Source organism: Protopterus annectens, chromosome 2.part1 (assembly GCF_019279795.1).
Source record: "Protopterus annectens isolate FY-2018-M chromosome 2.part1, PAN1.0, whole genome shotgun sequence".
NCBI lineage: Eukaryota > Metazoa > Chordata > Ceratodontiformes > Protopteridae > Protopterus > Protopterus annectens.
In genome coordinates this window covers 359,139,915-359,164,356 of record NC_056729.1, presented here as the reverse complement: position 1 = coordinate 359,164,356, position 24,442 = coordinate 359,139,915, and the positions used below count along the sequence as shown (strand labels likewise).

The 24,442-nt window shown below is 38.5% G+C and overlaps 1 protein-coding gene across 7 annotated transcripts in view; it reads right to left on the bottom strand.

The window, feature by feature from the left end:
• Positions 1-24,442, bottom strand: part of LDB2 (LIM domain binding 2) — a 1,425,612-nt gene that overhangs the window by 165,843 nt on the left and 1,235,327 nt on the right. The gene's annotated exons all lie outside the window — the stretch shown is intronic.

Below are 24,442 nucleotides of genomic sequence, written 5' to 3'. Positions count from 1 at the left end.
TTTTTTAATGGATGAAAAAATCTGCTCATTTTATTATGGCTGGACTTCTGAGAAGAACGTTTTTTAAAAAGTTGGGCTTTGATTGCTCTGTTGTTTTTAGCATTAGGCACCAACAAACTAGAACTGATAGGCAAGGTTGTTCTGGTTAGGCTAGATAGAAGACTCTGAGCAGGCAAGCCAAGTAGGTTGTCACAGGGTATATTTCTGAGATTAAGCAAAGTCAAAAAGATATCGGTATTGTCACACTTTGACCTCTCTAGTAATTGCTTTGCACTCTGTACTACATGTTCAGCAAGGCCATTTGAATCTGGGTATTCAGGACTACTAGAAAGATGGACAAAGTCCCACTGTTTTGGAAATTCTGAAACAATTGACTGGTAAACTGGGTACCGTTGTCAGAAATAACTGTGTGGACTACCATGGACTAAGAAATGATGTTTTATCTTAGTAATAACAGCAATGGATGTTAGCTTAGATAGCAAATTGATTTCAAACCAGTTCAAATAAGAGTCTACCAACACTAACTAATGCTGATTGTTCCACTCAAATATATCAGTGGCTACTGTTGACCAAGGTAGTTCAGGAATTTGGCTTAGCTGAAGTGGTTCTTTTTTGCAAATGTGGTTTAGTACTACTGCATACTGAACAAGAAGAAAGCACTTTATCAATGTCTTTTGACAGAGAAGGTCAAAATAATAGTCCTCTCTCCCTTCTTTTGATAGAGTCGGAACCTGGGTGGCCAAGATGGAAAATCTGAATGTATTCATTTTGTAAGGAAGTAGGAACAATAACTTTGCGACATTTGAAAATGATACCATCTTCCATCAGCACCTCATCTCTATGGAAAGTAAGGCTGCACTTCTGGCAGTACACAGAATTGCTTTGATGGCCATCCTATATTGATGAAGTGGTTGAGCTTTTGCAAAATTGGATGAGTCTTTGTATGCTCATTAAGATCATCAAGTCTCATGGATGAAAAATTATGCACTTCCATGACATCAAAGTCAAAATTCACTGCATCAAGCTGTTCTGTGGTATTTCTGGGTGATCTGGATAATGTATCATCCAGATAAAGAAGTTTACCTTTTGTACAGACCATTTTGAAATTATACTTTTGTAATCTGAGCATCATTCTTTGTAGTCTTGCTGGAGCTGAATGCATCGGCTTCTTTAAAATAGTGACTACATGTTGATAATCAGTTTCGATTTGGATAGCTTGGCCAAAAATATAATCATGGAACTTCGAACATTTGAACATAATTGCCAAAAGTTCCGTCTCAATTTGAGCATACTGCATCTCAGTCTGGGTAAGAGTTCTAGATGCATAGGCAACAGGTCTGCTCTCTTGAAGAATAACTGCACCAAGACTGAACTTTGAAGCATCACAGGAAAGAACTACTGGTTTGTGGACATCATAGTACCTTAATGTAGAAGGGATGGCATTTTTCTGCTTGAGGTTATCAAATGCTCTCTGGTGTTGTTCTAACCATGACCAGGCAACATTTTTACATGTCAGCTCTCTTAAAGGCACTCATAACTCATTAAAGTCAGAGATAAATTTGCCCAAATAGTTAACCATACCAATAAAACACTGTAAAGCTTGGACATCGTCTGGAGTTGGCATTGCAAGAATGGCTACTTGCTTGGAAAGGTCTGGTCATAAGCCTGTACTGGTAAATAAATGACCTACGTAAGTAACTTTTGGTAGTCTGAATTTATATTTCTGAGTATTAAGCTTTAAGTTAACTTCACGTGTTCGGTCCAGAACTTTCCTGAGGTTCCTGCCATGCTCTGCTTCACCATTGTGTCCAACCAGTAAATCATCAACTATTATTGGACATGGGTAGCTCGAAAAATTTGCTCCACTGCATGCTGAAAGACTTCACTGTCAGAATTTATTCCAAAAGACATCCTGAGGAATCTGTAACTACCAAATAGGGTACTGAATGTAGTTAGTAGTGAAGATTTGCAATCAAGCATTACTTGCCAAAATTAACTCTCTGCATCTAAGAGAGATAAAAGAGTGGCATTTGGCATTAGGGTGGCAATCTCCTTGACTGTATGCATAGCATGATGAGGTCTCTTTAATGCCTTCTTGAAGTCTCTTGGTTCAATGTATATCTCATCTGAATTTTTCTTATGAGCAGCTACCATGGAAGACACCCACTCAGTTGGTTCTGTGACTGGAACAAATCACATCTTGCTGCACCATTTTGTCTAACTGGACCTTGACTTTGTCCTGCATAGCTATTGGAACTCTCCTTGTTGGCCTGACCACTGGACTGACCTCTGGGTCTACTTTCATGAAGTACATGACTGAAATTGCCTAGTTTGTCATCGAAAACATCATCATATTCTGAGAAAATAGCATCAGTAAAGCTGGAACTGGGACATGTGCTTACATGATGTACTTCTTTGATAAAAGAAAGCAGTTTCATTCTTAAACTGTCTCTGAGATATAATAATGACTGCACAGGTCTTCTAACTACTAAAAATTGCAAGTTGTAACTGCTCCCAGATGACTAGCATGGAAGCACTACTGAGCCTTCGGTTAGAAACTCTTCACCTCCATAAGCAACAAGCTTCCCAGAATTAACCAAATTAAGGTGCTCACCAGCTCTCACTTTAGCAAATGTTTCTGCTGACATTACATTATCATACCAGAATCCAGTTTGCATTCTGTGGGTTTACCATTGATCAGGACAGTACAAAACACTTTGCTCTTTGCCAGCAAATCTACTGCATTAACCTTCTCACCGACCACTGATACACCATCTATATAGAAAGTAGGGCTGCAGCTTTCTATATGATCAGCTTGCTTTTTTGAGTAAACTTTCTTAATAACTGAATGAAGCTTGCTTGATTTACAAAACCTTTGAAAGTGGTTCCATTTTTTACACTCGTGGCATTGATGACCAAATGCTAAGCACTTCTCTCTTTTAGACTCATGGTTGGCTCCACAATTACAACAGTAAGACTTGACTTGGGTTTTGCTGACACCCTTATACTACACTGAGCATGTCTGTTTTGCTGAGCTAGTCTTAGAACTTTCTAGAAAGTTACGGAATCTCCCAGGGAATCCCACAGGGGTTGCAGCTGCCATATGCTTAGGCCTGCTTCTGTTTGCCATGTGCTACATGCTGTCTACATTTGCTCTAGAGGCTGTTGAAATCATGCTCTTATCACTTATAAGCATACTTGTGTGCCTTTCTGTGAGGTCATGGACTTGACAAATCTCTATGGCTTTGCTCTACGTTAAATTATTGTCAAGAAGCAAAATCTTTCTCACTGCAGCATTATTAACACCACACAGAAGCCTGTCCTTTATAATTAATCTTTAAAATCACCAAATCTGCACATTTTAGCCTTATTTCTCAAGTCAGGGATATAAGCTGCAAAAGTTTCACCTGGATTTTGGTCTTTTGTTTAAAATAAGTGCCTCACTAATATAACATTTGTCTGAGGGTTGCACATTTCTCTAAATTTATGTTTCAAGCACTCAGGGTCCTCCCTTAATTCAGCTGGTACAACAATATGTGAGTTTCTCCCTCTCCTGCATATACTTCTGGTGCATACACAAATGAATGCTCTCTTTCAATACCTCTGATGCAGCTAAGTTAAGCAAAATGAATGCCCTTGTACTTGCATCTTTGTCAGAAAAAGCTATTTATATGAAAATATTGTATTAATGCTCAAATACTCTCCAATTTTCTGCTATATTATGATCAACCACAAGTGGTCTGTGGAATGCCTCTGCCATATCAACACACAGTAGTGAAGGTGCTTGGAATTATGTATGAACACAAACACATATAAATATGCCAGAAATTTATGCTAGAATTTCTAATTATGCCCAATAGCGCAACAGACTCTTTGAAATAACTGCACTTTGCCAAATAAGACTCCGTAGCACAAGAACACTTCAAAATCAATGTACTTTGTGAAACCACTCCTTATCAGTGTAAGAAATACTTCAAAATGACTGTACTTTGCAAATCAACTGTACACAGCAGAAAAAGCTCAGAATAAGAAACACTTTGAAATGAATGCACTTTGCAAATAAACTGTATACAGCACAAGAAACTTTTCAAAATGGCTGTACTTTGACTGCAATTTGTAATATGTCTGTACTTTGCACACAGCAAACCCTTTGAAATAATTGCACTGTAATAAAGCACACACTCTGCAAACATTTTGCACACTCTGAGATACTTTGAACAACTCTAGTTATGCTTTGAATGGCTTTGGTCAATGCGAAATAGTAGTTTGTGTGCAAACACAGTCTTTTACCAAAAACATGCAGTCGCCTTGCTCTTTAAGCTTATTTTGCTCTTTTATTGTACTCGTTATGCCCTTTATTATGCTCATTATACTTTTCTTGTGCTCATTTTACTTTAAACATGCTCATTATGCAAACCGGAGGTAATTCTGACCCTCCTAATAATATTCCTGATAGTTTTATCAAATATCGTGGTTTCAAACATTTTGTTTAATTAATAATGCATTTTGTGCTACTTGTTTAATTAATAATGTGTTTTGTGCCTTACAGATGCTTCATTTCATTTTCTTTGCAAAATAAATCATTTGTGCACGTTCTGGTTACTTTAAGCTTGTTTCTAGCCCTTTCTGATCCTTTGAGCTCTGTTTCACTCAACCAACTCAATCTGCCTTCACCTTCAGCTCTGCACCTCATGGCTTGAAGAAGTTGCTCTCTTAATCCCGGTTCTGACACCATGTCGCTCATCTGGTCAGGATCAAACAGACGAACAGTTGTGACTTCAGTTCAAGCAGCTTTATTACACACAAACATATCAGGAATGAGGCTTTGTAACTTAATAAATAAATTTATAAATAGACTGACTACCACACTCATACATGTTAACACTCTGGCTGTTCTGTCAAAATGGCACTGCTGCCTGCATGTGCTTACTATTTATATGCACATGCTTACATCTGGAAATGCTTCTTAAAGGTACATAAGCATGCTGTGTTCTATGATTGTTATTTATGTCTCTATGTGTAATAGGTTGTAGTGTAGCTAATTTACTACGTGCTGAAATATCAGTTTTTTGGGGGCTGATAAGTAGTTTTTTTTGCTGGAACCCAATTACAGAGAATAAAAAAGCACATTTGTAAGTTTCTTTGTAGGAAGTAGCATGCTTAGTTTAAGTCTAGAAGGATATTATCAGCATAAGGCAAAAAGTTTAAGATAAGGAAAGACTAAGCAGAGATCATTAATGAATAGGGAGAAGAGTCAGGGACTTAAAATCTATCCCTGTGGGAGTCCAGAGTTGAATCTTTAGTACATTGTGAGAGTACCATTCGAGTATATTTGAACATTTATATCCTTCATGTAGTTCTGAAACCATCCATAAGATTACTTTATTCCAAAGTTAAGTTTTGACAATTTATGTAGCAGGAGACAATGGCTGACAGTCTCAAATGTACTAGTCATGTCAATAAAGACACTGGCTGTGATCTTACCTTCATTTAGTTTGCTGTAACTTTTCTAGAGTTTCTGTGATTTAAAAAGCTTGTTTCAGCTACGTATTTGCTTATTTTACTGCCTGCACTTCAACAAAGTTGTTTTTGTGTTTAAATTACCTGTTAAACTGTTGTAGGCTACACACTCAAGTGTGATAGCCATTTCTGTGCATTTAAAGTGTTTTTTTGATTGTAACTGCTTTATTTTCTAAAATAAAAAAAACCAAAAAAAAAAAAACTTGTTTTCCCACCTTTCTAAGCTAGTTTAGTCCAGTTTTCAGGTTGCTGCTGAATTCAAGGCTGTGTTACAAGTTTCTGTGTTTACACATACCTTACTTGGATTGAAGGAAGTTTCTCTGTTCACTGTGAGAGAGGGAGCTTTGAGCAGCCTATCTGTCCCTGGAGGAGTTGTTTCAGCCCAGTAATTAGTATATTATTGGCCATTTTGGGCTAATTTTTATCTCTTTCATTTACCTGCTATAAAACCTGCATTTGCATGGTTTTGCACACAGGGCAGCGCCAGTTAGCTAGGGTATAACTATTCCCGGCTCCACAAAGTCTACTCTTCAATTTATTCCTTGGAACTAGACAAACTTTCAACTTAAGCACTCAAATCATTCACTTCTCATCCCTGCACTTGCCCAAAACTCATAACAAGCACTAATAAACCTTAGCACTAGACCCCCCCCATACTGTAGAGAAGGACAAGGCTCTCTATTCGACCTTACCAGCTAATCAGTAAAACAGTTCACTGTACCTATCCAGGCATGTCCAAAGGGCAGTTTCAGGTGTAATCTCCAGTCCAACTGGTGAATCTGGGCATTTTGAGGCAATGTTACAATTGCTTCATGTACACAGACAACCCTCTCCTCCTTCCACCAAACACTAATACATGCGAGAGATACAATTATACAGCCAAACTGGAGGCTGAGCTCTCTCAACCCAAGATTGGACCAGGCAGTCAAGAGGAGAAGGGAATTACTTGCATCACACCACCAGTCTCACATAGACCTATAAAACCAGCACTGGCAAAAAATGCATAAATACACAAAAACATACTTGGAGGCTCTAAATAAAAATCTGCAAAAGCAACAGAGACCTCCAAAGCAGACATCCAAGCAACCTCCACCCCCCAACACAAACCATGAAACACATACTTCACAAAACCAGTGTGCCACACAATCACAGCCCTTAAGGCAAAATAACATACCCAACACACTAGTAATAGGTGACTCTGTAGTCAGGCACACTGACGTCCCACTCACTAGGCTGAACAAGGAGAAGGTTACTGTTAGTTGCCTGTCAGGTGCCAGGATCCACCACATAACACAAGCACTCAGGTCACTCCAGAACAAGTACAAATATGACTCTGTCATTGTCCATGTTGGTGTGAATGACCTGAGCCATACCTCCCTGGACTACATGAAAAGAGACATGGAGGAGCTTTCTGATCACGTAGCCCAGGCTGGTATGACCCTGACCCTGAGTAGCATCCTGCCCTCACCAAGAATGATACCACGGTATAGAGAAAAAAAATGATCAATTTCAACAATTGGCTAAACTTCTGGTGTCATTCAAAGGAGATCCAGTGTCTGTCAGCCTGGGATGACATGCTCGACAAGCCACGCTGCTTTGCTAGAGATGGCTTGCACCTGTCACCCTTAGGCTTTCGAATACTGGCCGAGGCTCTTGCCACCCCCATAGTGCCTTTTTTAGGCAAGGCTCAAAAGACAAACCCATTGCCATAAATAGCACAAGCAACAAAAAACTGAGGGTAATGCTGCTCAATGCCAGAAGTCTAAACCTCAAAATGCACGCACTCGAGGCACTCCTCAGTATGGAGAAAATCGATATATGTGCAGTAACAGAAACCTGGTTTAAGGCTCCAGAGAGCACCCCAGCACTACCACGCTACAACTCATACCATACATTTTGGCCACAAAACCCGGACCGAAATACAAAAGGTGGGGAAGTATCCATATTCATCAAGGATACCCACACCTCCAGGTTAGTGGAACAGCACAATGCTTCAGAGATCATCCACGTGCAACTAACAATGGGCAAAACCACTATTCAAATTATAGCTTGCTACAGATCACCCACCATGTCCCAGGACTCCCACTCCGCATTCCTGGAAACACTGGGAAACATAAAGGTCCTACCAAACACCCTGATATTGGGTGATTTCAATTATCCAAACATTAACTGGGAGAACTACTCAAGTACGAACTCCCTGGCCCAACATTTCCTAGAATTTATAAACTCAAATGCCCTGGATCAACTGGTTAACACCCCCACCAGAGGTGACAACATATTGGACCTGGTCATCACCAACATGGGCAACCGGTGTTCCACACCAGAGGTCAACCCCTCGCTGGTTAGATCTGACCATAAACTAATCACTCTGGATATCCACATTCTGCCACCACCCCCCAGTCAAAGAAACCACTGTGAAAACCTTTTCAAAAGCAAACTTCACATTACTTAAGACCGAGGTGAGAAGTTTCAAAGCCCCCATGCTAAAGGATAACGCTGTCCAAGCTGCAAAATCCTTTACTAATGCACTCTACGGGCACCTACAAGAATGCACGGATCATGCTATCCCAAACAAAACCAAGACTCACTCCTCCAAGAAAAGGAAACCAGTCTGGTGGACCCCTGCCATAAACAAGCTATACAATAGAAGGAGGAAACTAGTACAGAAAAGAGTAAAATCCCAAGAAGGGAAGACATCCCTGATCACTATCAGCAAGAAACTATGTTCACTCATAAAATCATCCAAGGCTAGCTTCGAAAGAAAAATTGCCATGGACTCCAAAGATAACCACAAGGCATTCTTTAGCTATGTCAAGAATCTAAGTGGCAATTCTCAAATCTGCTCGGAGTTAGTGCAGAATGGCACAAAGTACACTGAACCGACCGATATAGCCAACATCTTGGCAGACAGGTTCAGTACAAACTTCACTCCCCTCTCACCCCCAAAAGGGCCCATAACTATACCAGAAGAATGTAGTGCCCCTGAAATCACAGACACTCAGGTTAAAACAACCCTTTCCAAAGCCAAAAACAAAGCATCAATGGGACTGGATGGTGTCCCAGGCTGCATCCTACACGAGCTCAAGGATGAACTAACCCCTCACCTAAACACACTGTTTAAACTCAGCCTCTCCACAGGCTACATGCCCACAGAGTGGTGCACAGCAACGGTTATTTCTCTCCACAAAGGTGAAGCAACAACGGACCCTGGGAACTATCGCCCTATAAGCCTAACTAGCTTGGTCTGCAAAGCTATGGAGCGCATCATCATGGATCTCATTAACAGAGACATTGGAAACCTCCAAACACTGGACCCAACCCAGTTCGGCTTTGTTAAGGGCAGATCATGTCTCCTAAACCTCGTGGACTTCTTTGAGACAGTTACCAAGGCTATAGATGAGGGAAAGGTGGTCCACTCAGCCTACCTAGACCTCACAACCGCCTTCGACACTATTCCCCACTCAGGTATTATAGACAAGCTTACCAGCCTGAACATAAACCCCTACGTCACGAGATGGGTTGCCAACTGGCTCATGGACAGAACCCACATGTTAAGAGTTGCAGGAGCTAGGTCTGACTCTAAACCTGTTACAAGTGGTGTTCCCCAGGGCTCAGTCCTAGGACCCCTCCTGTTTGGCATATACTTCTCAGAGGTACAGGCAAGCACAGGAGGACTATGGCTCACCAAGTTCGCAGACGACTGCAAACTAGGGGCTATAATTGACTCTCCGGCTGACATAGACATCCTCCAAAAGGGTCTCACTGAGACAGATACCTGGTGGCAAAACCATGGTCTAAAGCTAAATGCCAAAAAGTGCATAGTCATCCCCTTTGGAAAAAACAAAGTACTCACAAACTACCACATAGGTGGTAGCCCCCTAAATACGGAAGACGTAATAAGGGATCTGGGGACCCAAGTAGATAGTAACCTCTCCTTTGATAATCACATTGCCAAAGTGGTTAGAAAATCCTTCTATGTGGCCCACCTAATCACAAAAGGGTTTGCATCCAGATCAAAAGAGGTCATTGGGCCCCACTACGCATCACTCATCAGACCCATCATGAAGTACAATGCCCCATTTGGGATGTACCTTACAAGACACCTGCAACAACTGGAAAGACCACAGAAGTTCCTCACCAAGAGGATCACTGGCCTCAAGCAGATGCCCTATGCAGCTCCACTGAAGAAACTCCAGCTGTACTCGGTTGCATACCGCCTACTCAGAGGTGATCTGTACCTGACATACAAAGCCACTTCCAACCCAGAATTGATGGACATGCTCCACCTAAAGAAAACCATATACCCTTGAGCCACATGCTCCAGACATCTAAACCTCACCATAACAATAAATAGGACATGCTGTAGGGATAGATTCCTGTCCCAGAGACTTCCCATGCTCTGGAACAAGAGTCCAGTCTACATTAGGCAGAGCTCCTCGCTAACCCTCTTCAAGAGAAACCTTGATGAGTGGATGGGAAACAGAAAGTTTACCCAGGGGATCACTTCAATGGCTCTGCTGGACAGAGGCACAGGGAACTAATTTAAAGGGGTGGTGTTGGTTAACGGTTACAAACTGGATATAAGAAAGCAGTCATTTATATCTGCAAAGGTTGGGCACTTCTGTAATCTGATAATGATGGAATGCTTAAATGAATGGATTAGGGATGATCCCAGTGATTAGGAAGAGGCTGTACATATGGGAGATTGGTTTAGCTATTTTTTTCAGCAGTAAATTCAAGAAAGGTAGGTTCAGTTTGAAGAATTTGGAGCCTGGGAAGTGTAGTTTAAGTAGAAGGGGTTTTGTTTCCTTCATTGTTAGGGATGAAAAGTGAAAGGTATCTACAACGGAAACTATAGAATACATCTGAAGTCTAGTAAATGCTGGATTCTAGGGGAAGCAGGATGATTGTCTGCAAGGTCTTTTAAAAAGGAGGTAAGGAAGTACATGTAATGTTCTTTAAAGTTGAATACAGTGCCTACTGACTTATTGGAGCTAACTGCATAGTTGAGTTGACCTGTATGATTTTTAATTTCTTTCCAGAACAGTTTAGGGTTTGAAGAGGATGAGCTTTGTTTTTGTTTTAAATATATGGCAGAAATGCTTTTACATGCTAGCCTAACTTTTATTCTCTTTGGCAGGAAAGAATCAAGAAGCTGCATATTTTGTCAGTGTTGTTTACATGTCAACCAGGCATTTACTCTAAGTATAATTGTGTATGTCACTGGGTTGTTTATTTATTTCTAGGTTCATATGTTCATATGTTCATAGGTACATAATAGGCTGGCTGCCCTTGGAGGTCATTTTAGGCCTAGCCAGTTTCTCTTTTTATGAGCAAAATAACGTATTCCATTTGGTTATATATTGGTGTACACATCTCAGTGTATATTACCACTAATGAATATAACTGGGATCATACAATAGTTAATTTGAGAGACCCATGCATGGGATAAAGCAGTTAGGCGTTATATATGTTCATTATTGGTACAGGGGACAGTCCTGGGGTAAATTGTCTTTTTCCGATCAATAAATCTAATTTGTGCATGAAAATGGATAGGGATGAACTTTGTTTTATGTGGATAGGGAGTCTGTTTCACAGCAGGGATATCCTCTACACAATATATGTGTCCCTCCAAACTGTTCTGTTGATATTACAAAAGAGGTTTAGATCCCTTGACTGAGTATTTTTGATGCCATTTAACTTGCTGATGTCCAGTAAATTCATCAGTATTGGGTCAGAGGATACCTTGTATGCCAGGCACAGGTCACCTCTTAGGAGTCTGTAGGATACCAAGTTTACTGACAAGTCTTTGAGTAGTTCCACAACGTACTTTTATTGAAAATTTGTTTACCTGGGTAGAGCACTGATCACAAGTGACCAGTTTCAATCTCAGCCCTGGAATACAAAGAAAATCAGAATGATATTTACTGAAAGACCATGAGAGTATAATAAAAACACACATCTACAAAGTGCCATTATCTGTCAACAACAATATAAAGAGCATTTACAATTGTAATACACATTATTTAGAAATTCAAAACAAGTCTCATGTAGAAAGTGAGGTATCTGTGGGACAACTGAATCTGTTTGTCTACCTGGGAATGGTAGGATACCTGAGTGGAGTGAAGGATGTTGGACAGATGATGTGAGTAGCTGGAGAGAGAAGTTATATTAAGCTAAAGATAATGTGAGTAAGAAGTGAAGATTGTTACAGTGGAACCTGCCATATGAAGGACAATAAGACAGAGATGTAGCTTAGGTTAGGTGATATGGTTGGAGAAAAGGCAATAACATTTGGCTAAATGGAGGATGTGGACCTTTGACTGAGTCATAAAGTTTGGATAAGACAAGGTGCCTTTTATTTGTGGGGGTGGGATATTTCCCAAACTTTGAGACCAGTTACAGAGAAGTGGTGATCTGTACAGTGTAGATTAGTTTTAGGAGGTTACAGTGTGTGTGTGTGTGTGTGTGTGTGTGTGTGTGTGTGTGTGTGTGTGTGTGTGTGTGTGTGTGTGTGTGTGTGTGTGTGTGTGTGTGTGTGTGTGTGTGTGTGTGTGTGTGTGTGTGTGTGTGTGTGGGGGGGTTGTTATAGTTTCTGAGGGTGTAAAAAGAAGGTTGTCTAATTAGTATAGTTGTTGTGTAGAAAAAGTCTGGTTGTCAAGGAGTTTGAATATTTCAACTCCTTGGAGAAAGCCAACTTTTCATAGAGCAAGAATATATTTTCCTTTTTTCTGTGATGTTCATTTTTAGGGGACTAGGTAGTAAATCTGAAAATGTTATTGGATATTTTTGAAGGCATGTAAAGTTTTTTTTTGATGTTAAGGATAAGAGGTGGAGGCTAGCTTCAAGTTTAGAGAGTAGAATACTTTGGCCTATTAGTGTTCTGGAGGTTTTGGTAAGCATGGGGACGTCTTACTGGCCCAAAATAGGAGAGAGTTGACCTTGATCCTTGTGTAGTCAAGGTGTAGGGAGAAGGTTAAGGAGTGGTTAAGCCAAATGCCAGTGTATTTAAAGGCGGCAGTGTTTTCTATGGAGGTGTTGTTGTGGTCATAGATATGCATAAAGCTTTGTGTTGTTTTTAGTTTCTATTTGGTGCCAAAAAAGAAAATAAATCATAGCGTTGTTTTAGTTGGAGATGAGAATGAGGTTTTTGTTGGAGATCCAATGAGATCCAACGGATTAGTAGGTAATATGCTTGTAGGTTTATCTGGAAGGGTAGATGATGTAGGTCAAGGACAAGTTTAGTTATATAAATGAAAAATAATAAATGAGCAAGTATGGAACCTTATGGTCCATCTTTTCAAAGGTTCAGTGGCCATTAGCACAGCTGTGACTTTAATCTATTCATAATAAAAGGAAATGGGAACTCAGGTCTATGTGATAGTGTGTTAACAAAGTAAGTTAGGGCAACAGATGGGTCCGATTATTAATACAATGTATTCTGATCAATTGCATCTTGCTGCATATTGAGTATTATTTTATTTTTTTGGGCAAGGTCTTCCAAGTATAACTTGAGGTGTACCCTTTTTGGTCTTAAGGACCTAGAGAACATGACAGGACAGTGGAAGTATATTTATACACCTCAGCACTCTGTTAGCAGTGAAGAGATCCAGTGAAGAATTATCTGAAAGCTTATTTGGTCTACTTTGAAGTTTTACCAGTTCTAGATTAAATCACTGTAGCATCTTTTCTAATTGTAGAGAAGATGGACCTGTTGCATGTTTACTGAAGTCACCTAGAATAATGCACTTTTTGGGCAATCATTTATGGTATGTGCGTTCTGTAGTTTGTTACGTTAGTGCAGTAAAGGAGAGGAATATGTACAGAAATGATAAATAAATCTTTGTGGCCACCTATTATAACATGCAATTCAAGTTATTTGAGACTTTTATCATATTTTTTATTGGCAGCAGAATGTTCTAAGACCATAATGGAGGTGCCATATTTAAACATAAGGATAAGTGTAGCAGTCACTTATTAATTGAGAAAGACAAACATCATCTTTGGTCCAAGTCTCTGCTATAGCTATTATGTGTGTTTGTTCAGTTATTAGCCAGTCTTCTAATCCCATTCATTGTTCAGTTTACATGTATTGATACAAGCAATTTTAGGTTCAATGGTCCAGGCTTTGAGTGAATGTTTCCTGAGCATAAGAGCCTTGGAATTAAGCAGTAAAGTCTAGTTAGTAAGTATTTGAATTAATTTTTAGGGATTGTGTTGGTTTGTAAAAATATACTCTGTAATGGGTATTATTTCTTGGTTGTTTATGTCATTAAATGAACATTGATTTTGAATAGAAAAGGCGCTGCTATGGTTACAGGTATCTCAGATTTGTTTGGTTCAGCAAATCTACCATTATATAGGTTCATAGGTAGGTACTAGGCTATCGGCCCAAGGGCCTAAGTAAGCCTTGCCAACAAGGTTCCCTGGCTTACGCCACCCAAGAAAGTTATTTTTCTGTGCCACTGTCGAGCAGAGCCACAGATGTGAGGTGTCAGTAAGGGAAATGCTTACTAGTAGAAGCAAACCAGTGTGAATAAGGGATAGAATTGTGCTAAAAAGAGCTATATTAGGAAGCAGGGAAAGGTATGTGTTAAAAAAATCTGAAACTGAATGAAGTGGCACATTTGTAGGCAAGCAGTTATCTAAGGACTAGGAATGGTGCAGAGTAAAGGCAAGCACTATCTTTAGAAAGATAATGGCTGCAGACTAAATGGAAGCTAGGCTAGCTAAGATTCAGGGTCACAGTAGGAAATGTGTCTTCTAATAAAGATGCAGCCTCTCTAATTGTTAGCCTGTATACAGGAGTGAGAGGACAAGCCTAATATATTACTCTGTAGATGCCAAAAGGAGATTAGAATGGAGTTAGGAAGTTAGATATACACAAAGCACACAGGAACCAAAAAAGCAGAGAAGCACAGCTTTACTTGGCAGAATAAATGTTTAATTGATTAGAGCTTTCATTTCTTAAGTAGAAACATCTTTAGATAAAAAGACACACATGAAACAGACTAATTTATAAGCTCAGGTGGTCTAAAAAAAGGTTATATGACCACCGAGCCCTCAAACAGAACAAGCTACCTTTTTTAAAGCAACAGTAGCAAATATATAAAGAACATATCAAATGCAAGTAACATAAACGTTTAAAAAGATATAAACATCTTGCAGGTGCAAATTTAAATTTATGGGTAATAATAAACCTTATCTCTCCAATGTTTTCAACTATTTTGTATTTTGTATAATGTAACTGAAGATCTCCAGTCAATAGATCTGGAGGGTTTCAGTGATCTATCTTAGGCCAGGACAGAAAGCTGTATGACTGGGAACATTACCAGCCTTCTCTGGAAAGTGTTGTTTGTGTCTAGTTTTGTGTGTGTGTGTGTGTGTGTGTGTGTGTGTGTGTGTGTGTGTGTGTGTGTGTGTGTGTGTGTGTGTGTGTGAGTGCGTGTGTGTAATAGTTTATTCAAGGTATAGTTAGTATAGGGACGGGAGAACTGAAAGGCACTGAATCCAGAGGGAAATGTGACAGGGTCCTGTGATGCTATGTCCAGCATCATTCATTAGACAGGTTTTACTGTAAAGCCTAATCCCGGATATGGATAGTGTATGCCCATACTCAGGACAACAATGCCTACTTCCTCCATGCTCTTGAAGACAGGCTTTACACAGCAAGTTGCTTAGTGTTTCATTTGCATGTACATGCTACATTTCCATATGCTTGGTGCTACTGGTGTGAATCATGAGACCATCAGATGCACACAATGAATGGTGGTAAGTTCAAGCACATGAATTTAAACATCAGACAGGCCAGGGATCAGCACCTGATCCAGTTTTGTATATCATATGCATATGGATGTGATGATGTGAGGTACTGCCAGCTATGCCAGGAGAAGTAGGGGAGGGGATGTGTAAATATGCCACCACAGCTAACTGGAATTTAGTATAGAATTGTATGTTATTTGAATATCAAACTGATTTGTGCAGATACTCGTGTTGAAACTGTATCTGTAAAGTTGCTTGTGTTAAAAACGTATCAACCGTCTGTCCTGCTAGACAGAAGAAGAAATGTACATGTATTATTGTAACTGTTAAAATGTGTAGATTGTAACAGAGGGTACTGGAAAAGTAGAGGTTAATCTCAATTCCACTTGACTTTAAGAAAATAAATTACTTAATTTAGGCCATAAAGATTGTATCTTACAGTTTTCAATGCAGTCAGAGACATAAAGTCTGTATTAGTAAGCTTCCTGCATTGTCATTGGGGTGAACTAATTGCTACTCTGGAAGGGTGGAGGTTTGAAATTGTTTTATGACTTCCAGGAGCTGTAGCAGATCTTATCAAGGCTCTGTGTGTGTGTATTATTGACACATATGTAATAAATCCTTACAGCTTCTAGCCAAGTGGGGAAGCATGGGAACCAGAAGTCAGATGACCAGATGTATGTGATGCCATTTTGTAATCCATCATTAAAAAATATATTTATTTTATTTATTTGTTTATTTATTTTACATTTGTTGATCTGGTTTGTCTGACTGAGCTGATAGCCCTTTTCCAGCGGAGGCTGGGGAGGAAAGCTCCACAGTTTTACAATACAAGTATAAAAAAGCAAGGATCATATAATCTCCACAAATATACATTGTGAGTACAATAGAGGTTGTTTAACAATAATAATAACATTTTGACAATAGAGTAATAAGAATAATTTAAATACTAGGTGAGACTAAAGTCTCACAGCACTCTGTTTTTGTAACCTAACAAAGAAGGATCTCTCACCTACTTCATCTTGCCTTGCTCTAGTAAGTAACCAAGGAATAATAATCCTTTAGATCAGTCAGGAAAATATAGTGAGATTAGTTAAGTATTATTTTTCTGTAGCTGTGTGAACCTGTCCACCTTTGTTATTTTTAATATTTCATGTAATTGAAACTCTGGTGTTTATTGTAAATAGATATTTAGTATTTTCATTTTCTTTTATTATTTATTGTTACACATATTTAAACGTTTCATTGTGGCTGGTCTTTTAGAGACTATTTTAATCTCTGAGAGTACTTATATATATTTGGTGACAGCTCTGGCCACTCCTGAAAGCCTTGTTGTTGTCAAACTACCATTTGCATTAATATTAATTTAATTCGGTATAATTGGGTACCCTTGCAAGAGCCTTAGAGTAGCAGGCTTTGGAGTGTCTGGTGGCAGTGTAACTACCTTATAGTCTGCGCAGAAGGGGGCATAGCTAGTAAATTTGTGCCAGCATTTCCCAGGTGTGTGTGTGTGTGTGTGTGTGTGTGTGTGTGTGTGTGTGTGTGTGTGTGTGTGTGTGTGTGTGTGTGTGTGTGTGTGTATGTGTGTGTGTGTGTGTGTGTGCATGTGTGTGCATGTGTGTGTGTGTGTGTGTGTGTGTGTGTGTGTGTGTGTGTGTGTGTGTGTGCATGTGTGTGTGTATGTGTGTGTGTGCACGCATGGGCACATGTGTGTATGTGTTTCAGCTATTTGGAGCAAGGACACAAAGCACTGGTTTCACAGAGAGAATGGTGAAGAACTTGGCTTGGACACTCAGCAAATGTCACAGCTCTATAGCTTTGCCAGTGGGGAGTCTTACTGGGGACCTAGTAGGAAACCCAAACCCTGGACTAAGTGTTTTCTCTGTGTTCTCTTGAAGGAAATTGTGATTAATGCACAGAGCTGCATCCGGAAATACTGGGTGTATCCACGTGTTGTTCCAAGTGAACATCCCTTTCCAGTAGCTGTGGTGAGGATTCAGAATCCCTGATTACTGGCCCAGAGTGGGGATGTCACAGGGTGGACTGTGTGGTGGGATCTACAGATGAGCTAGCAAAGAAGAAGACAAAGAAGAAGAAATATTACTTTATGACTGCCTTACTGATGTGATTTGCCACCTACCTATGAAGTCAGAAATATCCTCAGTATTTACAGGAAAGTTATACTATTCCAAGTCCACATGGCACAAATGTAGGTGCAATATCAGTCAATTAGTAATTATTCAGTACGCGTTTAGGCTTTCAGCAAATTTCATTTCATCTTGTTCACAACCTCCTCAAGAATCAAAGCAGCAGTTCTATATAATTATTTATATATTTAATTTATTTTTGACTCTGGGAGTCCTGCTGGACCAGGGACCGTTTTACAGAAGAGGCTATGGGGAAATGGGTACAGGCTACTGCTAACAACAGATTCTGAGTCACTTTAATGGTGTGTATCAAAGCTGTATCTTATTATATATGCATATATGGGTCTACTTGAAAACACCGACATGCCAAAACACCGTCAACGAGATAACCAACACCACAAAACCGACACTTCAAAAGCACAAAACTTCACATGCCCGACAAACCACAATCCCGACAATCAACAAAACAAAACAAATACCTTTTCCGAAAAACACACACACAACACAAGCACACCAAAAACCTTACAAACCTACACTAAACCTTACATACACAACTATTTATGCACTAACCTTAACCCAAACCCTAACTCTAAGGTCCGTCACTATCGCACACTCACCTAACCCATGCCCTAACCCTAACTCACTTAACTCACCCCTAACCCTAAAGTCTGTCACTATCACACTCTTACCTTACCCACACCCTAACCCTAACTCACTTAAACCGCCCCTAACCCTAAAGTCTGTCACTATCGCACACTTACCTCAACATGTCGATGTTCTTCCGGTCTCAGTGTTCTCATCGTCGGTGTTTTGGCGTGTTGATGTTTTCAAGTAGACCCGCATATATATATATATATATATATATATATATATATATATATATATAAAATGAAATAGTACATGTTTGAACATCCAAGTGGTAATAGTATATAGGTGAGGCAGCATTATAGACAAAAGCCTTTTTCTTACAGCATAAACAACAGATACACTGATTATCTTACCATGCTATAGTTATGGCCTAATGAGCTGCATCCCCCAGACTTAAGGTTTGATGCCTGCAGTCAACAGTGTGCAACTGGGTAAGTCACATAAAATCATAAACATCTCATCTCCATAAATGAGACAGCTCTACCTAGTGGTTTTACACAGCTAATCAGTGACAGAAAGGACCATCCAAGTGTCATGAGCAAATAGGACATAATGAAGTAATTGAATGTCACCTGATCACCAATAATGGATATTAAGGAACATCTCTACCCTTCCATGTATACTTTTATAAACAAGATTCTTCCTTTTTAAAACTTAACTGGAGAATATTCTATTTATTTATATTCTTTCTCAGTGCTTTTAACCATGAGATTTTATTTATGATATAAGGAGTTTACTATTACGTTTAAGTCTGTTGCTGTAAACATAAAGTTTGTGGATGACAGAGAAAGGCTGTACACTTGTAAGCCTCAGCAAAACAGCGTCATTAAAGCTGCTATGTATTAGATCTAAGTTTGGCAATTTAAGCAAACCTCCTGAAACCATCATTTAAAATGTGTGCATGTGACTAATTGCTCTAAGCCTTTCATTTTAGTGCAGAACATTATCCCAAGAAAAATGATTTTCTTTTGTTTACTAACATAATATAAATGTTATTTAAAATAAACCCTTCATTTTTTTTCTGGAGATTTCTTTTGGCTTTCTCCTCAATGGTTGTTTCTTTTCTTGCTCTTGTTGGTATTACAGAATATTTAATAATTTAAGTCATTAAATATGCATTGTTCAGTTCTGAGATATGTTAGACACGTGGCAGGTTTAAAGAAAGAAAAAAAAGCTCCAATCTCTTGCAGACCATTATCAAGCTGGAAAAAAAATCTCTTCCTTTTTACTTGATTAGAAGCACAAAAATAAATAGAAATAAAAAGTACAGGTTCCTTAGAAATGAATAGACTTCCCTTATTTCTTGCTTTTAGTATGACGAGAGTTTGTTCTCTTGTCAGGGGCAAAACTGATGATTATAGCTACAGCTAGGTTTTATTTTCATTTAAATGGTGATTCTAATAGATACTGGAAAGTGTTTTGTTTTTCCGGAAAATCTTTGAAATGTCCTCAGCTGAGACTTTCAATACTTCTGTCAGGCTGCAACATCAATATTTAAAGAACTTAGAAAAAGTGTTGTGACAGTTTATATGCTTTGAGCCATTTCCCTTCCCAGCATGCCAATGGAGTGGTTCTGGCTCTGAGGGAGTAGTACTAGAGACAAACACAGCTATAGGAGCAGCCTAGAGACCAGCTGAAGGGCAAGAAAAGGAAGTCAAAAAATTAAATCACTATATATTAAGGGTTTAGCTACTCTGAAATATGGTTATATGCTTTAAGGCAAAGTCTTCCATGTATTGTATGGTTATCAATAACTTGCAATTGGCTGGCATGATGTGGTCATGTTACAGCCTAAGTGCCAGACTACATCACCTGTAGGTGAAAGTATACTATTGCACACCATATTGCGGATTATTTCAACATTCCTGCTAGAAATGATGTAGACTAGAAACATGGGCTCATACTTGTCTGAAAACAAAACCATGTAAGTATGTCACTTAGTTCAACTATTAATCACATATAAATACATTTGACTAACATTGTAGTGATTGTATACCCCACATATAATGGCTTGAATGAGCAGTTGTGGAAATAAATCATGTCAGCTGTCATATTTCGTCACTTGTAGCTCCAATGTCAGACTTTCGCATCCATCTATCCACGCTTACAAACTGTATTCAACTCCTGTAGTGACCCCATGAACAGCCTCCATTCTTCCAGGAGAGTTACTAGGCAAGTAGGGAATGAAAGCACATTGCCAAGCCTTTCCTCTGTGGACAATTTAGAATTATCAGTTCACCTGCTACATGACTTTTGGATTTGACAGGAAATTAAGTATCTGGAGAAAATACGCACATACGCAGTGAGGACATACAGAATTGGCACAGAAGGTATACCAGCAGAGAAATATTACAACTTTAAACATAATAGTTCATTTTTATTGTCAATGTACTCTTGGAAATTCCTACCACCAAAAATATTTTACAAATATATGTCTGACTATTAAGCAGTCCGAGCAGATGGAAATGGCCAAATGAAATAGCAGACTGATTTAGTAGGATTTGTTTGAAATATAGGAGCTCCATTTTAATGTTATGTGAAGCTGAAAGAAATCAGATAATGAAGTCAGTCCCCCCACCTGGTTAACAATAACAATAATAAAGAGTTATATAGCATTTTGCATAGGAATTGCCAAGACAATACCTTGTGGTAAAAAAGTAAGAGATGGCCATTCAGTAAACATTCTTTTAAAACATATTTTGCAACATAAAGTACACTTTGCAATGAAGCAATAATGTGCAACAGGGTATGTGTTGCTTAGAAAACCCACATATTGGAACAATCCCAAAGGAGGAAGGACAGTCAATATTTAATGCATGAAGGAATGCCATAAAGACCTATATTCTTATAATGTTGTTGCACAAAATTAATATTTAAGCATCTGTAAAACAAATTTTTATTGATTTTTTTAAGATGTAGTACTTTGCTAGATGCCATGTGCAACAGCTTTAGTAGACTTACAAGAAATTTCAGGTCAGCGAGCAATAATGCCCAAAAGAGTGTATGTTAATGTGTAATTATACAATGGCTGGCCATTAATATTCCAAAATGAACACGCTGACTGGTCAGCCCAGTCAACGTGCCCATTGTAAATCTGAGCATATACCAAAGGAAAAAGGTCCAGTCACCCGGCCTTTTTTCCATTAGTATACACTGTAACTTTTAACTTTTCTTTACAAAAATAAATAAAAAAAATCTGAAATCTGGACTCTGGACATAGCAGACAGACAGGACAGAAAATACTAGGAAAATCAGGTACGCTATTTAAAACTAAAGACACATATCTGCTTTTCCTTGTATTTCCTAAACTGTCTGAAACTTTTTTTTTTATTTAAAAAAAAAAAAAAAGAAAAGAAAAACATAGCAACAGCGACCTTCTTTTCCCTGTTGCTTTCTTTCCAAAGCACTGATGTACTGGGTATGCGTGGGAACGCAAGTCCCATAGGATGCACAGTACATCAAAAAAGGCAACAGGCTATGTACTAGCTGTGGTAGGACAGCACAGCACCGTTATACGAAGACATTATTTAAGAAAAGTAAGTATTTGTTTTCTTAAATAATGTAATTGTATATAGCAATAACTGACTCTGTGGTGTGGTACATTACTGTTTACCCACGGCTGGCTTTATTTAATCACTTGGGCTTCGCCGTCATGACTAAACCACACCAACTGTGGGTAAATCTTAATATACCACACCAATGTCGTCAGTTACTGCTTAAATAATTCATGCCTAGGGATGTTCTGAGGCTTGATGCTACAGGATGAGGGCCTCTACACCACTAGAAGGGCATTATTTAGACAGTAACACACACACACCCTGGAGAGCATTACTGAGCTTAGAAAATGTGCAGTCTGTAAAATTGTTTTGTTTTATTTATTTGTTTAGTATCATATTATTAATTTTTATATTTTTGATGAAAAATAGTTCCTTTGCCTAATGTTTCAAACTTACTGTAGTATATGTATATGGTGTTGGAGGAAGTATTTTTACATCCAAAATATAAGATTTTCAAAGAATGTCCAGATTTTCATCTTATTTATTTATTTTTTTGGTGCATTACTCATACAATTTGTGGTTTGCTAGTAAATCGTTGGTGACTGAAGTCACTACAAATGGCATACATTTGACTTTCAGACTTTATTTTCTTCAGAAAATGCATGCTAAAACAAAACCTTTTATTCTATTAACTTTCTAATTTTATAACAGCGATGCTTAAAATCTGTTCCTGTTTTTCAGCATTTATTCTCTCTCTATTTTAGGCTTTATCCATATGTCTTGAGCTAAGAGGTTGAGAGGTATGCAGACATCTTAATTTTAATTGCTGCTGCTGTTTGACTGATATCCCTCTCTCTATGTCTCACTCTCATTCTCCTATACGCACTTCGCTTTCATGCATGCAAGCTTGCATACACTCACTTACGCAGGCAGAAACATAAACACACACATACTTTTCTTCCTTTTTAATGTTTCTTTTAATTTTATATTTGGTAAACAGCAAAAGAGTTGCTTAGTGAGTGTAAACTAATGGCGTGATCAATGCCATTCTCATTTTCATGCATGCATACACTCACACACACATATAAAGACACACACATATACCCACACTTTTCAAAAATGTTTTAAATGTTCTGTTTGTTTTAATTTTACATTCGCTAAACAGCAAAAGCACTGCTTAACGAGTGTAAAATAATGGTGGCCATTAGCTTCCTTACAGCTCCACGGCAACTTAATATTCGACTGAATTGTCAGACTCGTTTCCCAGCAGGCATTAGGTATATACAATGACTGCTTATTGCTTTTCAAAAACGAGCACACTGCTTGGACAGCCCAACCAGTGTGCCTGTTTAATTGAGCATGTACGAATAAAAAAAAGGTCCTATTAGCAACAGGCTGGAGGACAGCAAAATACAAGAAAAATCTGGTATATTCTGCAAAACTAAAGATACAGAAACACACTTGATTGTGTGTTTCTCCTCTATCCCTCATAAAATCCTGACTTTTTAAACATTAAAAAAAACCCAACAGAAACTGTGATCCTCTTTTCTTTGTTGCTTCTCCTGCATTGCATTGATGTACTGTGCAAATGTGGAAAAACAAGTCCCTTACACATGCGCAGTACATCAGTAAACAAGGGACAACATGGAAGAAGACTGAGTTGTTATACAAAGACATTATTTCAGAAAGGTAAGCAATTTTTTTCTTAAATAATGTAATTGTATAATAGCAATAATTCACTTCTGTTTGGGGGTTTATCAGGATTTATCCACTGTTGGCTTTGTTTAATCACTTGGGCTTCATGCTCTTAACACCTTTATTAAATTTTCACATATGACATAGGCAATCATACAGTTATATAAACAAAAACAAACCATACTGACATAATTTTAGTTGTACACATTATAGATCACAAACCATGTTGACATAATTGTAGTTGCAAATATTATACATCACTTATAATCTGTGCAGTCGTTGTCAGTCAAACATTACATAGCTCACTCAAATCCTGCCTTTTCTAAAACCTCATTCCTCCTCTGCATGTATCGTTCCCTCATTTCCCATTTTTCCTATGTAGTTTGCTCCTACCCTTTCTAAAGAGCCCATTTCCAGTTGTTGTATCGCTGTTACTACAGTCACTACTTCTAGTAAAGGTGATTTAGACTTTGATTCTCATCTTCTAGTATTTGCTTTTTTGGCAGCCATCATAATTAGACTCAGCAAGGCCTTACTATGTCTAAACAATTCCGATTCTGTATCACAGCTCAAAAAATCATTTCTTTAGTTACACCAATTTACTCACCTAGTATCTCTGACAGCACAGTCTGCAGGGAATCTTTAAAGTCTTTGGAGTCTATTTGGGGTATAAAAATACCTTTGTAAACACTTCTAAGCAAATATCCTACATCTTCTAGACTGTTGCATATTTGGGAGACATACATATACTCCCCATTGTTTCTTTATGAATTGCTTATCCAATCTTTTTTCCCAATCCTTTCTAACCTCCTTTGATTGCTTCTTATAGTTATCATGCAATATTTTGTATGCTGTACTAATTGTTCCTTTTTTAACAGCAGCTTCTACTAAAACTCTACCAGTGCTGGTTTTCACTTTGGATCCCCCAATTTCTTTCTCTTTGCCTATACTCTGATATCAATCCTTGATAGGGAAGATAATCTCTATTCTGCAGTCCAAATACATTCTTGGCATCTGCCCATTCTATTACATTTTACTTTCTAATTATTTACTCCCAATACTTTGGTTCTTTTACCAGTTTTCTCCAATAAGTTCCATCCCCCTCTTGCCTATTTATTGTCTGCATCCCTAATATCAGTCATCCCTATCAATAAAATATCCTTTCTCTATTCC